Source organism: Mustelus asterias, chromosome 1, assembly GCF_964213995.1.
Source record: "Mustelus asterias chromosome 1, sMusAst1.hap1.1, whole genome shotgun sequence".
Taxonomy (NCBI): Eukaryota; Metazoa; Chordata; class Chondrichthyes; order Carcharhiniformes; family Triakidae; genus Mustelus; species Mustelus asterias.
In genome coordinates, this window is record NC_135801.1 from 81288405 (window position 1) to 81300756 (window position 12352).

Sequence of the window (12352 nt, forward strand, 5' to 3'; positions counted from 1 at the left end):
ACTGGACTGAATACAGTAATTCCAATTTGTTAAGAGTGCCATTTCCGAGGTTTTGGGGAGTGTACGTTACGGATCGATTTATCCCAAGAATCATGAGTGAAAATAAAGGAAAACCATTGGAAAAACCATTAAAAATTGGCTGGAAGTACCAGAAATAATTATAAAGAAATTGGAATATTTTTTATTGAATCATTATTGTATTAATTGGTATGTCCCTCTTACAGCTGAATGAGTTGATGGCATACATGATATTTTGTGAGTTGATAGCATTCAGGTGCCTGAAAATTGGAACATGGCAAATGTTGTGTCTTTGTTTAAAAAGGGCTGCAGGGAAAAGCCTGGGAGCTACAGGCCAGTGAGCCTCACATCTGTAGTGGGTAATAAAAGGTATTCTGAGAGACAGGATCTACATTTAGAGAGGCAAGGACTAATGAGCAACATTCAACATGGCTTTGTGAGTGGAAAATCATGTCTCACAAATTTGATTGAGTTTTTTGAAGGGGTAACCAAGAAGGTAGATGAGGGCAGTGCAGTTGATGTTGTCTACATGGACTTTAGCAAGGCCTTTGACAAGGTACCGCATGGTAGGTTGTTGCTTGAGGTTAAATCTCACGGGATCCAGGGTGAGGTAGCCAAATGACTTGATGACAGAAGACAGAGGGTGATTGTAGAGGGCTGTTTTTCAAACTGGAGGCCTGTGACCAGCGGTGTGCCTCAGGGATCGGTGTTGGGTCCGCTGTTATTTGTCATTTATATTAATGATTTGCATGAGAATATAGGAGGCATGGTTAGTAAGTTTGCAGATGACATCAAGATTGGTTGCATAGTGGACAGTGAAGAAGATTGTCTCGGATTGCAACAGGACCTTGATCAATTAGGCCAGTGGGTTGACGAATGGCAGATGGAATTTAATTTAGATAAATGCATTTTGGTAGATCGAACCAGAGTAAGACTTACTCAGTTAATGGTACGGCATTGGGGAGGGTTATAGAACAAAGAGATCTAGGGGCACAGGTTCATAGCTCCTTGAAAGTGGAATCACAGGTGGACAAAGTGGTGAAGAAGGCATTCGGCATGCTTGGTTTCATTGGTCAGAACATTGAATATAGGAGTTGGGACGTCTTGTTGAAGTTGTACAAGACATTGGTAAGGCAACACTTGGAATACTGTGTACAGTTCTGGGTCACCCTATTATAGAAAGAATATTATTAAACTAGAAAGAGTGCAGAAAAGACTTACTAGGATGCTACCAGGACTTGATGGTTTGAGTTATAAGGAGAGGCTGGATAGACTGGGACTTTTTTCTCTGGGGCATAGGAGGCTTAGGTGTGATCTTATAGAGGTATATAAAATAATGAGGGGCACAGATCAGTTAGATAGTCAATATCTTTTCCCAAAGATAGGGGAGTCTAAAACTAGAGGGCATAGGTTTAAGGTGGGAGGAGACAGATACGAAAGGATCCAGAGGGGCAGTTTTTTCTAACAGAGGGTGGTGAGTGTCTGGAACAAGCTGCCAGAGGTAGTAGTAGAGGCAGGTACAATTTTGTCTTTTAAAAAGCGTTTAGACAGTTACATGAGTAAGATGGCTATCGAGAGATATGGGCCAAATGCGGGCAATTGGGACTAGCTCAGTCATTAAAAAAAAAGGGCGACATGGACAAGTTGGACCGAAGGGCCTGTTTCCATGCTGTAAACCTCTATGACTCTATGACGTGTTCAGTGGACTTTTAAAAAAATTCATGGGATGTAGGCCAGCATTTATTGCCCATCCCTGATTGCCCTTGAACTGAATGGCTTGCTAGGTCATTTCAAATGGGCATTTAAGAGTGAACCACATTGCTGTGGATCTGGAGTCACATGTAGGCCATCCAGGTACGGATGGTAGATTTTCTTCCCTAAAGGACATTAATGAACAAGATGGGTTTTTATGACAATTGACAGTGGTTTCATGGTCACCATTAGACTTTTAATTCCAGATTATTATTGAATTCAAATTTCACCAGATTCAAACCCAAGTCCACAGAGTATTGTCATGGATCTCTGGATTGCTAGTCCAGTGAAAATACCACTGCGCCACCATCTCTTTTCAAAGCTGAAAAACCATCAACAAAAATCAGAAATGAAACATTAAAACAGTATCATTTGAGCAGAAGGCTATAAATAAGGGAAGAATGCCTGAAAAATAGTAAGACTGGCAAAGGTGACTGTCAGTCAGTTGCCAAATAGATGCAGGAGCAAGTTTCCAATGATTAAAAAGAAAGCAGTATTGCCACAGTTGATATTTTTACAGTTAATATTTTGCAGATAATATACGTGCTTTAAAAAAACATTTTTAGAAGCCAGCTCATTCGAGACAATCCACAAGTAGTGAATTCCTGAGTTCAGTCCAACCATTGGAATAGAGTGTTGATGGAAGGTGGGAAATTTAAGTTTAAAGTTTATTTATTAGTATCACAAGTAGGCTTATATTAACACTGCATGAAGTTACTGTGAAAATCCCCTAGTTGCCACACTCTGGCACCTGTTCGGGTACATGGAGGGAAAATTTATCATGGCCAATGCACGTAACCAGCACGTTTTTCGTACTGTGGGAGGAAACTGGAGAACCCGGAGGAAACCCACGCAGACATGGGAAGAACATGCAGACTCCGCACAGACAGTGACCCAAGCTGGGAATCGAACCCGGGGCCCTGGTGCTGTGAGGCAGCAGTGCTAGCCACTGTGCCGCCAAATTTGGTTCAGGAAGGAAAAGAAAAGATGGATATTTGTTTATATGAGGCACCTTGGACTAGCTATTCTGCTCCATAACATGCCTGAAGCCAAACCTACAGAGCTGAAAGCCTTCAGAATGACAAGTGCACCACTACCAACGTGACTCACGTGGTACTCCATGTCGGAAGGGCACGAGGGAGGGTATGCCACAGTTGCACCAGAACAGCCTCAGCTGGCCAGATCAGAATGTTAAACAACTGTTCAAATATTCCAATTGATTGGAGACATGTTTTTGAAAGACTGCACAGATCCACTGAACATGTACATAATGCACTCTAATGTGCTCCCATGGCAAGAAGTTCCCCCACCCTTCTCTGCACTAATGCTATTAAAATGACAGTCATGTCACTTTCAGGTAGGTTGATTCTGACCAATTTTAATGATTGTAAATCTTATGAAGGGATTGTGGAGTGTGTTCAGAGGTGTTGTGCTGAGTTGATGGATTTGGCAGGGAGTTGCTGCCAGGGAGAGCTGAGAATTTGGTGACTTTCCACACAAAGGCTGCCATAGGTATGGGGGCTGAATTTGCAGTGTTTCCGGGACTGCAGAGAGGGGAATGAGACTTAATGAGTCAAATTAAAGACACAAAATGAATTGCAAATAATAAAAGCAGTGTATCCTGGCTTATGCAAATTGCAATAATGAATATCTTATTTTTTTTTAAATAGCCACCCACTGGGAGAGATGATGGTGTAGTGGTAATGTCACTGGACTAATCCAGACGACCAGGATAATGCTCTGGGGACACGCATTCAAATCCGACCATGACAGCTGGTGGAATTTGAAAATCATAGAATCCCTACAGTGCAGAAGGAGGCCATTTGGCTCATCGAGTCTGCACTAACCACAATCCCACCCAGGCCCTATTCCCGTAACCTCATATATATTTCCCCTGCTCGTCCCTCTGACAATAAAGGGCAATTTAGCATTGCCAATCAACCTAACCTGCACACCTTTGGACATCTTTGGGAGGAAACTGGAGGAAACCCATGCAGGCACAGGGAGAATGTGCAAACTCGACACAGACAGTCACCCGAGGCCGGAATTGCACCCGGGTCCCTGAAGCTTGAGACAGCAGTGCTAACCACTGTGCCACCATGCTGTTAATAAACTTTGGAATTGAAAGCTGTCTCAGTAATAGTGACCATCGTCATTAAAAACCCACCCTATGGGAAAGAAATTTGTCTTCCTTACCCAGTCTGTCCTACCTATGATCCTGATCCACTCAGTTCAAGGGCAATTAGGGATGGGCAATAACTGCTGGCTATGCCAATGACACCTAAATCCCATGAAAAGAATAAAGAAAAGAATTGTTTCAAAATGGGCTGCCCATTAGGTAATCAGAGTATCACAAAGGTTAACTAAGATTCTGAGCTCTGTTAGGTGTATTTCCATCATTGAGTTTCAGCTGTAGCCAGGGTGATCAACTATCCCTTCTTTTATAGGATCATCCCTTATTTCAGAATTCCATCCTGGATTGCATGCTGCTGTGATGATATTTTGCCCACAGTTGGAGCTTTAAACTTCACTTGTGAAGTATCCACTTGCCACGGTTTGCGCGCAGCTCCTACAGCTCCAGAAACACCCTCCCACATCCCCCTCCAGGCTGCCATCACTCTCTCTCAGCCCCGGTGGCACCATCCCTGCACCTCAATCTTGCACTCAGTGAGTACTGTACCCCATTTTAAAGTTTACCAACATCAGACCTTATCTAATTGTCTATTCCCACTTGCCATTATTTTTACTTTTTTAGTCAATTGTGACGGGCGGAAATTTTTTTTTATTCGTTCATGAGACATGGGCATGTTGGCTGGCCAGCATTTATTGCCCATCCCCAGTTGCCCTTGAAGGGCAGTTGAGAATCAGCCACTTTTGCTGTGGTTCTGGAGTCACATGCAGGACAGACCAGGTAAGGACGGCAGATTTACCTTCACTAAAGGACATTAGTGAACCAGATGTGTTTTTCTGACAATCGACAATGGTTTCATGGTCACCAATAGATTCTTAATTCCAGATGTTTTTTATTGAATTCAAATTCCACCATCTCCCGTGGCGGGATTTGAACCCGGGTCCCCAGAACATTAACTGAGTTTCTGGATTAATAGTCTAGCGATAATGCCCCTGGGCCATCGCCAAGTGAGCATGTGCTTAGAGACCGTAAAGTGACTTTGTGATGTTGCATAAAGCGCTGCTGTTATTATTAAGCTGCTGCCAATTTGAAGGAGCAACTTGATGAACCAAGTTGTACACAACTCTGCGGGTATCATTTTTGTTTCTTTTCAGGGGTCGAATATTTAAATTAATTCCATAGTTATTAAAAATTGTAAATACTTTAAGGTAAAGAACTTGCTAAACATATGATAGATACCTGGGAGATCTTAACTGTTGAAAAGTAAGCACAATTCTTCCGGCATCTCAGCAGGAGCATAAATCACCGCAGAAAACTCTTTGTAGTTTATATATTTTCCGACCAAGTCTTATTCATCAACAGCTTCCACATTAATTCACCCACAGATGCAGATGTTAACTAACATTAGTTAACCTTGCTTCTAACCTTGGGCGCAGCCACATAAAAGGTGCTTCTTCCTTACAATTGCATTCCTGAGATGAAGTAGTTTAATTAAAAATCACTAATATTGAACTTTCTTGCAACCTTAATATCAAGATCAAGGCATATTTTTAAAGCAATTAATTTTATCCTGCAGTAGGTAATTGTTCAGTTTTACTCAGTTTTATACAATGTGACAGCTCACGTATTTTGAGGTGCTCTTGAAAAAGCCAAAAAGGCTAATCTGAAATTTAAAAAAAACACAGGATGCTGGAAATACTCAACAGGGGCAGCAGCAGGCATTTATTCTACCCAATATTCCCCCTCAGCCCACCCATCATCCTTGGATATCATGGGCTCCTAGGTTCCTGCTTCATGCAAGACTTTTACCAGTGATAAATTTGCCTGCATTTTCTTCCTGAACCATTAGTATCTATATAGTGTCATTCCTTCATTGTCACTGGTGAAAATCATGGTATTCCCAACCTAAAACCTTTCAAATAATACATTCTGTTTTGCCAGGATTGCCTACAAAACGGGAACAAAAATTCTTCAATACTGTCAATGACTTAGTTAAGTGAAAGGTTTGGGGATTACCGTTGACCAGGAACTGAACTGGACTAGCCATATTTATACTGTGGCTACAAGAACAGGTCAGATGGTGAGAATTCTGCAGCAAGTAACTCACCTCCTGACTCCCCAGTATCTTTCCACTATGTAAAGTCACAAGTCAGGAGTGTGTTGGAATAATCTCCACTTGCCTGGATGGGTGCAGTTCCAACAACATTCAAGAAACTTGACATCATCCAGGACAGAGCAGCCACTTGAATGGCACCCCATTCACTACCTTAAACATTTACTCTTTAAACCACCAAGGAACAATGCTATTCGTGTGTACCATCCAAAAAATGCACTGCAGGAACTCACCAAGGCTCCATAGACTGTACCTTCCAAACCTGTGATCTCCGCCATCTAAGACAAGGGCTGTCGTTGCATGGGAACACCACCATCACCTGCAAGTTCCCTTCCAAGCCACACACCATCCTGATTTGGAAACATATCGCTGTTCCCTCACTGTTGCTGGGTCAAAGTTCCTAAACTTCCTCTCCAACAGCTCGGTGGGTATACCTACACCACATGGATTGCAGTAGTTCATGAAGACAGATTACCACCACCTTCTCAAGGGCAATTAGGATTAGGCAATAAATGCTGGCCCAGCCAGCAACATCCATATCCCATGAACAAATAAAACCAGTCAGTTTTTCAGGATTAGAAGCATGATGGACCAAAGTTCGAACCGCTATATTTCGAGTGAAAAGGAAGGCATGGTCATGAAGGAAATATTTTGAAGGATCACAGTAGGTCCAGACAGAGCTGGGTGGAATTTGCAGATCCATCTGTTGGTCAGAATTAGGGTAAGAGCCGATAAAGAAACAAAAGCAAAATGCTGATTGAACTTGTTATAAAATGTATTTTTGTTCGCTATTCTAGATAGCCTTCAAATGCTACTGGTCAGCAGTAGAAGATGTAGATATTTCTGTAAGACCTGTCAGTGCTGCAGGGCAAATATTTACTTCCTCGATAGTTGTGGTGGTAGATCAAAGCCCTATCATCCATTCAGGTCCTCAGTGCACCCAAGCCTGAAAGATTTTAACTTTTAAAAGATTGATCCAGTACTCGAGTGAAAAATATTTTACAACAAATAAAAACAAAAATGCTGGAAATATTTGTCAGGCCAGGCAGCATCTGTGTAGAGAGAGAAACAGAGTGAACAGGGGTAATTTTAATATAAATTACCTAATGGGAAACATATGGGCTGGAATTATCCCAAGAAAATTCTAAATGTCGAATTTGCGTGAAAACTGGAGTAATTCACGCTGTTATTTTCAGTGGGAGTTCAGAGAAAAATCTCCCACTTTGTGCACTGCAGAGGCCACTAACTAGAAAGGAATAATTTGATTAGGGATAGTCAACATGGTTTTGTGAAGGGTAGGACGTGCCTCACAACCTTATTGAGTTCTTTGAGAAGGTGACCAAAGAGGTGGATGAGGGTAAAGCAGTTGATGTGGTGTATATGGATTTCAGTAAAGCATTTGATAAGGTTCCCCACGGTAAGCTATTGCAGAAAATACAGATGCATGGGATTGAGGGTGATTTAGCGGTTTGGATCAGGAATTGGCTAGCTGTAAGAAGACAGAGGGTGGTGGTTGATGGGAAATGTTCATCCTGGAGTTCAGTTACTAGTGGTGTACCGCAAGGATCTGTTTTGGGGCCACTGCTGTTTGTCATTTTTATAAATGACCTGGATGAGGGCGTAGAAGGATGGGTTCGTAAATTTGCGGATGACACTAAAGTCGGTGGAGTTGTGGACAGTGCGGAAGGTTGTTGCAGATTACAGAGGAACATAGATAAGCTGCAGTGCTGGGCTGAGAGGTGGCAAATGGAGTTCAATGCAGAAAAGTGTGAGGTGATTCACTTTGGAAGGAGTAACAGGATTACAGCGTACTGGGCTAATGGTAAGATACTTGGTAGTGTGGATGAACAGAGAGATCTCGGTGTCCATGTGCATAGATCCCTGAAAGTTGGCACCCAGGTTGATAGGGTTGTTAAGAAGGCGTACGGAGTGTTAGCTTTTATTGGTAGAGGGATTGAGTTTCGGAGCCAGGAGGTCATGCTGCAGCTGTACAAAACTCTGGTGCGGCCACACTTGGAGTATTGCGTACAGTTCTGGTCACCGCATTATAGGAAGGATGTGGATGCATTGGAAAGGGTGCAGAGGAGATTTACCAGGATGTTGCCTGGTATGGTGGGAAGGTCTTATGAGGAAAGGCTGAGGGACTTGAGGTTATTTTCGTTAGAGAGGAGAAGGTTAAGAGGTGACTTAATAGAGGCATACAAGATGATCAGAGGATTATATAGGATGGATAGTGAGAGCCTTTTTCCTTGGATGGTGATAGCTAGCATGAGGGGACATAGTGTTAAATTGAGGGGTGATAGATATAGGACAGATGTCAGAGGTAGGTGCGTCACTCAGAGAGTAGTAAGGGCGTGGAATGCCCTGCCTGCAGCAGTAGTGGACTCGCCAACATTAAGGGCATTTAAATGGTCATTGGATAAACATATGGATGATATTGGAATAGTGTAGGTTAGATGGGCTTTAGATTGGTTTCACTGGTCGGTGCAACATCGAGGGCCGAAGGGCCTGTACTGCGCTGTAATGTTCTATGTTCTATGTTCTAACGTGAATATCATTAAATTTCAGGGGGCGGGGCCTATCCCCACTGAAGAGGCTGAAATCAGCTCGCTGAGTGGGCCACTGCACATGCACCGATCTATGGATGCACAGTGGCCCCACACTGATGGTCTCCCGATTGCTGGCCAGCCTCACGACCCCCGCAACACCGGCACTCCACCCTACCATGGCCCAATCGTTGTATGCCACCCCCTCCCCTCCCCTCCCCGACCATTCCCGGACCAGCACTGAACCACCCCCAGCCTCTCCCCCCCTCCCATAGTCCAGACTCCCCCATTCGCAGATATACAGAATGTACAGAATTCTAGTTTGACCCACTTTCATCTGTCCCAGCACTCACATTGCTGTGGTAATTGTTGCTGCAGATCTATCACTTTTGTTGGAGAATGGTTGATCTCTGGCTGTTCAGTTCCTTGTGCGGTTGGTAAACTCACATTTCCTCATTAGTTGTCTGCTGAGAAGGAGCTGCTTCTCCAGTTGTACATCTGTGGTTAAGACAGTATATCTGGTCATTCATTTTCACTATCTATGATTTAGATGACAACTTCTCCACAAAAGTTTTGAGTTACCAAGTGAGCTGAATTTTGTTGAGTGTTGAACATTCACCCTGTGACCAACTCTCCAACGGTCAGCCCTTGCAATGATTTGACAGCTTCATCAAAATGAAATTTGGCTATGTGTCATTTTACTTAGATTTTGTCATTCACTCCTATCATTACTTCCAACTTCAATCATATTTTAGCTATTGGAAGAGTAGTTTGGGTGCAGCCTGACATTAGTCGCTGAACTGGGCTATGTTCCATGCTCTCAGTGGGTTTGTTTCTCCACTCGAAGATTGCCTTGTACATATTTGTGCTGGGTCTATTACATTTTTTGATGATCCTTTGGCAGTTCTCACAGCTACCATGCTGCTAATCCAGTCTGTAGGAGTTGTCACTTTCTTGATTACTCCATTTTTTCAAGCTCCTCGATCTTGTCTCTCCGGCTGGACTTGAAGGCAGCTGGAACTCTCCTTGAAAGATGATGAGTTGGTCTCACATTTCATCTGCTTCACAATGATATTTACCAGGAAGACATCCAAGACCTGTGAAGACATCTTTGTAATTTGTCAGGACCTGTTCAACAGTCAATATCTTGTTATCATGTGAAACGCTACAAATCTCTTCTGGTATACGTGGGTTACTGGTCCAAGCTTTTGACTTGTCTCAGCTGAGAGTGAGGGGATTTTGCTCAGTTTCTACTATCTGGAACTGTAGATATTCTCTCTGCCCATTGCATTGGGCTGTCAGCTTAGTTTGCCTTCTAGGGACATGCATCATTCCATCATATAGCCTCAACATTACGTTCTACAGTGTCATTTTTGAGTCACCACTTTAAGCAGTGTCACCCAGGCCTGCATGGTTTTGCATGTAGCACCTTCTGCAGTTATTCCAATAATCAGAACCTGTGTTTTTCCTTGAGACTTAACATGACAACATGTTTAGGTGTAGAGTGATTAATCAGAATCATCGTCGGACATCTCTGCAGGAACCATCTTTACAGGCTTACTTTTCTTCTTCCCAGCAAAATACTTGTGTGCAAAGTGATTCAGCTTCTTGCAGTTGAACACTGCTTTCCCCATACTGGCTATGCTTCCTTTCCCTTTGTTTGGTGTCGTCCACAATGTTTACATCCAGCATTCTGGCCTTGGTCTTTCTACTGACCTTCCTGTGCATAGTTCTTCCTTTTCTCCAATGCCTTGTGCTTGGAGGGCCTGAACTGCCTCTCTTCAGAGTACAGAATCTCACAGGTTCTTCTTCTGCAGCTGTTGATTGACTACTTCAGAGCGTCTGTTCATGTCAATAGCTTTCCTGCGGGTAAGTTCCTTTTCTCTTTATGCTCTCAGGGTGAGTCACATACTTACCAATATTCTCCCATTCTTTCCAAACTCCAATGTTGAACATTAGCATTCATAATTAACATTAGTAGAAGTTCAAATTGGATCCTTAAGGCCTCCAAGATTTTACAAAACTAATTTTTCTGCTCCTCAGTGAGGTCTAGGGTTCAATAAAGTTTGTAGCACTCGTTCCCCAGCACTGATAACAGAGTTGCTCTGTACCTTGTTCAGTTTCCTTGTTTAACTCTGTGGCAATTTCATAATTTTGCTATTGAGTCTGGAAGTATTTCCCATTCATTCTCAAATCTGCCTTTATCTCCATAGGAGCAGGTGTTGGAATATTCAAAGCCATACTTACTTAACCAGTGATCACTATCCTATACAAAGTTGCAAACGGAAGCTTTAATTACTCTCTGCCGTTTCTTACAACTGTTGGCTCTCTGGCAAAATCCATTTAATTTCAGCTGCACACTCCTGACACCATGTTCCAAGTGGTGGATGAACTGGCTTCTACATCAAGCCTTTATACATCAGAGGTCTATGGCAAGCCTCTGGCCACATTGCACAAAGGCGCTTCTCCAAACACTCTTTCCACTGAAGTTCGTAGAATGATAGTTCAAACTCTTTGTTGAGACATGTTTCCTTTTGCTTGGTTAGAAATTATAAATCTTCAAGTCAGTGGAAAATAAGAACTGGCATGGTGAAAGATTGACTTGTTTTGTGTGTGTGTGTTGTGTGTGTGTGTCCCCGGGTTCATATTGTCGAGTGAACCAAAATGCCTGGTTTCAAAATGAATAGGCCTCAGCCTCAAATAAATTAAGTCTGTAAAATCCAATCAGTTTTTTTTGGTTTAGCTGACATGATCATTGATCGATAAATAAAGGGGCACACTAATAACAGTGCAAAATATATTTACCTGCTGCTGGAAGATACATTGTTGAAGTCAGTAGAGGCTTGTGATTGAAATACTGAAGCTGGAGGCTTCAATTCTTGTGCAGATTGTAGTTGATAGTTAAAGGCAAAAGCTGAGCTTCATGCTACTTCAAGTTTAATACAATTTCCGTGCACAGTAAATAAAATCAGTGCAGATGATGCATGTCCCAGACATTCATCAAATGATATGGAGGAAGCAGCTACATTCCTGACACTGGTTACTTGGATATGAAAACTACCTACAGGAACAGTCTTGGGCAGGCATTGCCTCTGTGCACTTATTGTAGCAAAACTGTAAATGTGTTGTAAGGAATGCATTTACAATTTGACTAGAATTAGTAAAGTAGAGCTTCCTCCACCCTGGAACCTTGCCTGACCAACGCTCCCACGGAAATTCCTCCAGTCACAAAAACCTTGTAGCTGGCCAGAGCTGTGAATTCTGAGCTTCACATTATACTGTCATGCAGTTGGGAGTTTACCACAGATGGGGAGAAGTAAAAAGGAATATCCTCTGGATAAGTGGAGTATCAGAAAATAAGATTTTTTTTGTGGAACATGATATCAAGCATAAGAGTTTTGAAATATATTTTCCTTCTGATTTATTCCTCTAAAATAATTGCCTCAGAAAATCTGTGGTCTTACTGATGTATTCCTGCCATAACTTTGACAGGTGTATAGTGGAACAGTTGGACCCTTGGCTCGGACCTAGATATGGTGGGATTCTGGTCTAGTGTATTATATAAAAGCAAATTACTGCGGATGCTGGAATCTGAAACCAAAAGAGAAAAAGCTTTGACAAAGGGTCATCTGGACTCGAAACATCAGCTCTTTTCTCTCCTTACAGATGCTGCCAGACCTGCTGAGATTTTCCAGCATTTTCTCTTTTAGTTTATTATATGATGGCCAACTGTGCTGGAGCTTCCACCCATCCTAAACATGGGGACCTGCAGACCAAGGGGTTCAGGCTGAA

At 42.6% G+C, this 12352-nt stretch overlaps 1 protein-coding gene across 3 annotated transcripts in view; it reads left to right on the plus strand.

Moving 5' to 3' along the window:
- The window catches only part of arhgap24 (Rho GTPase activating protein 24), a 440920-nt gene that overhangs the window by 93044 nt on the left and 335524 nt on the right, over positions 1–12352 (plus strand). The gene's annotated exons all lie outside the window — the stretch shown is intronic.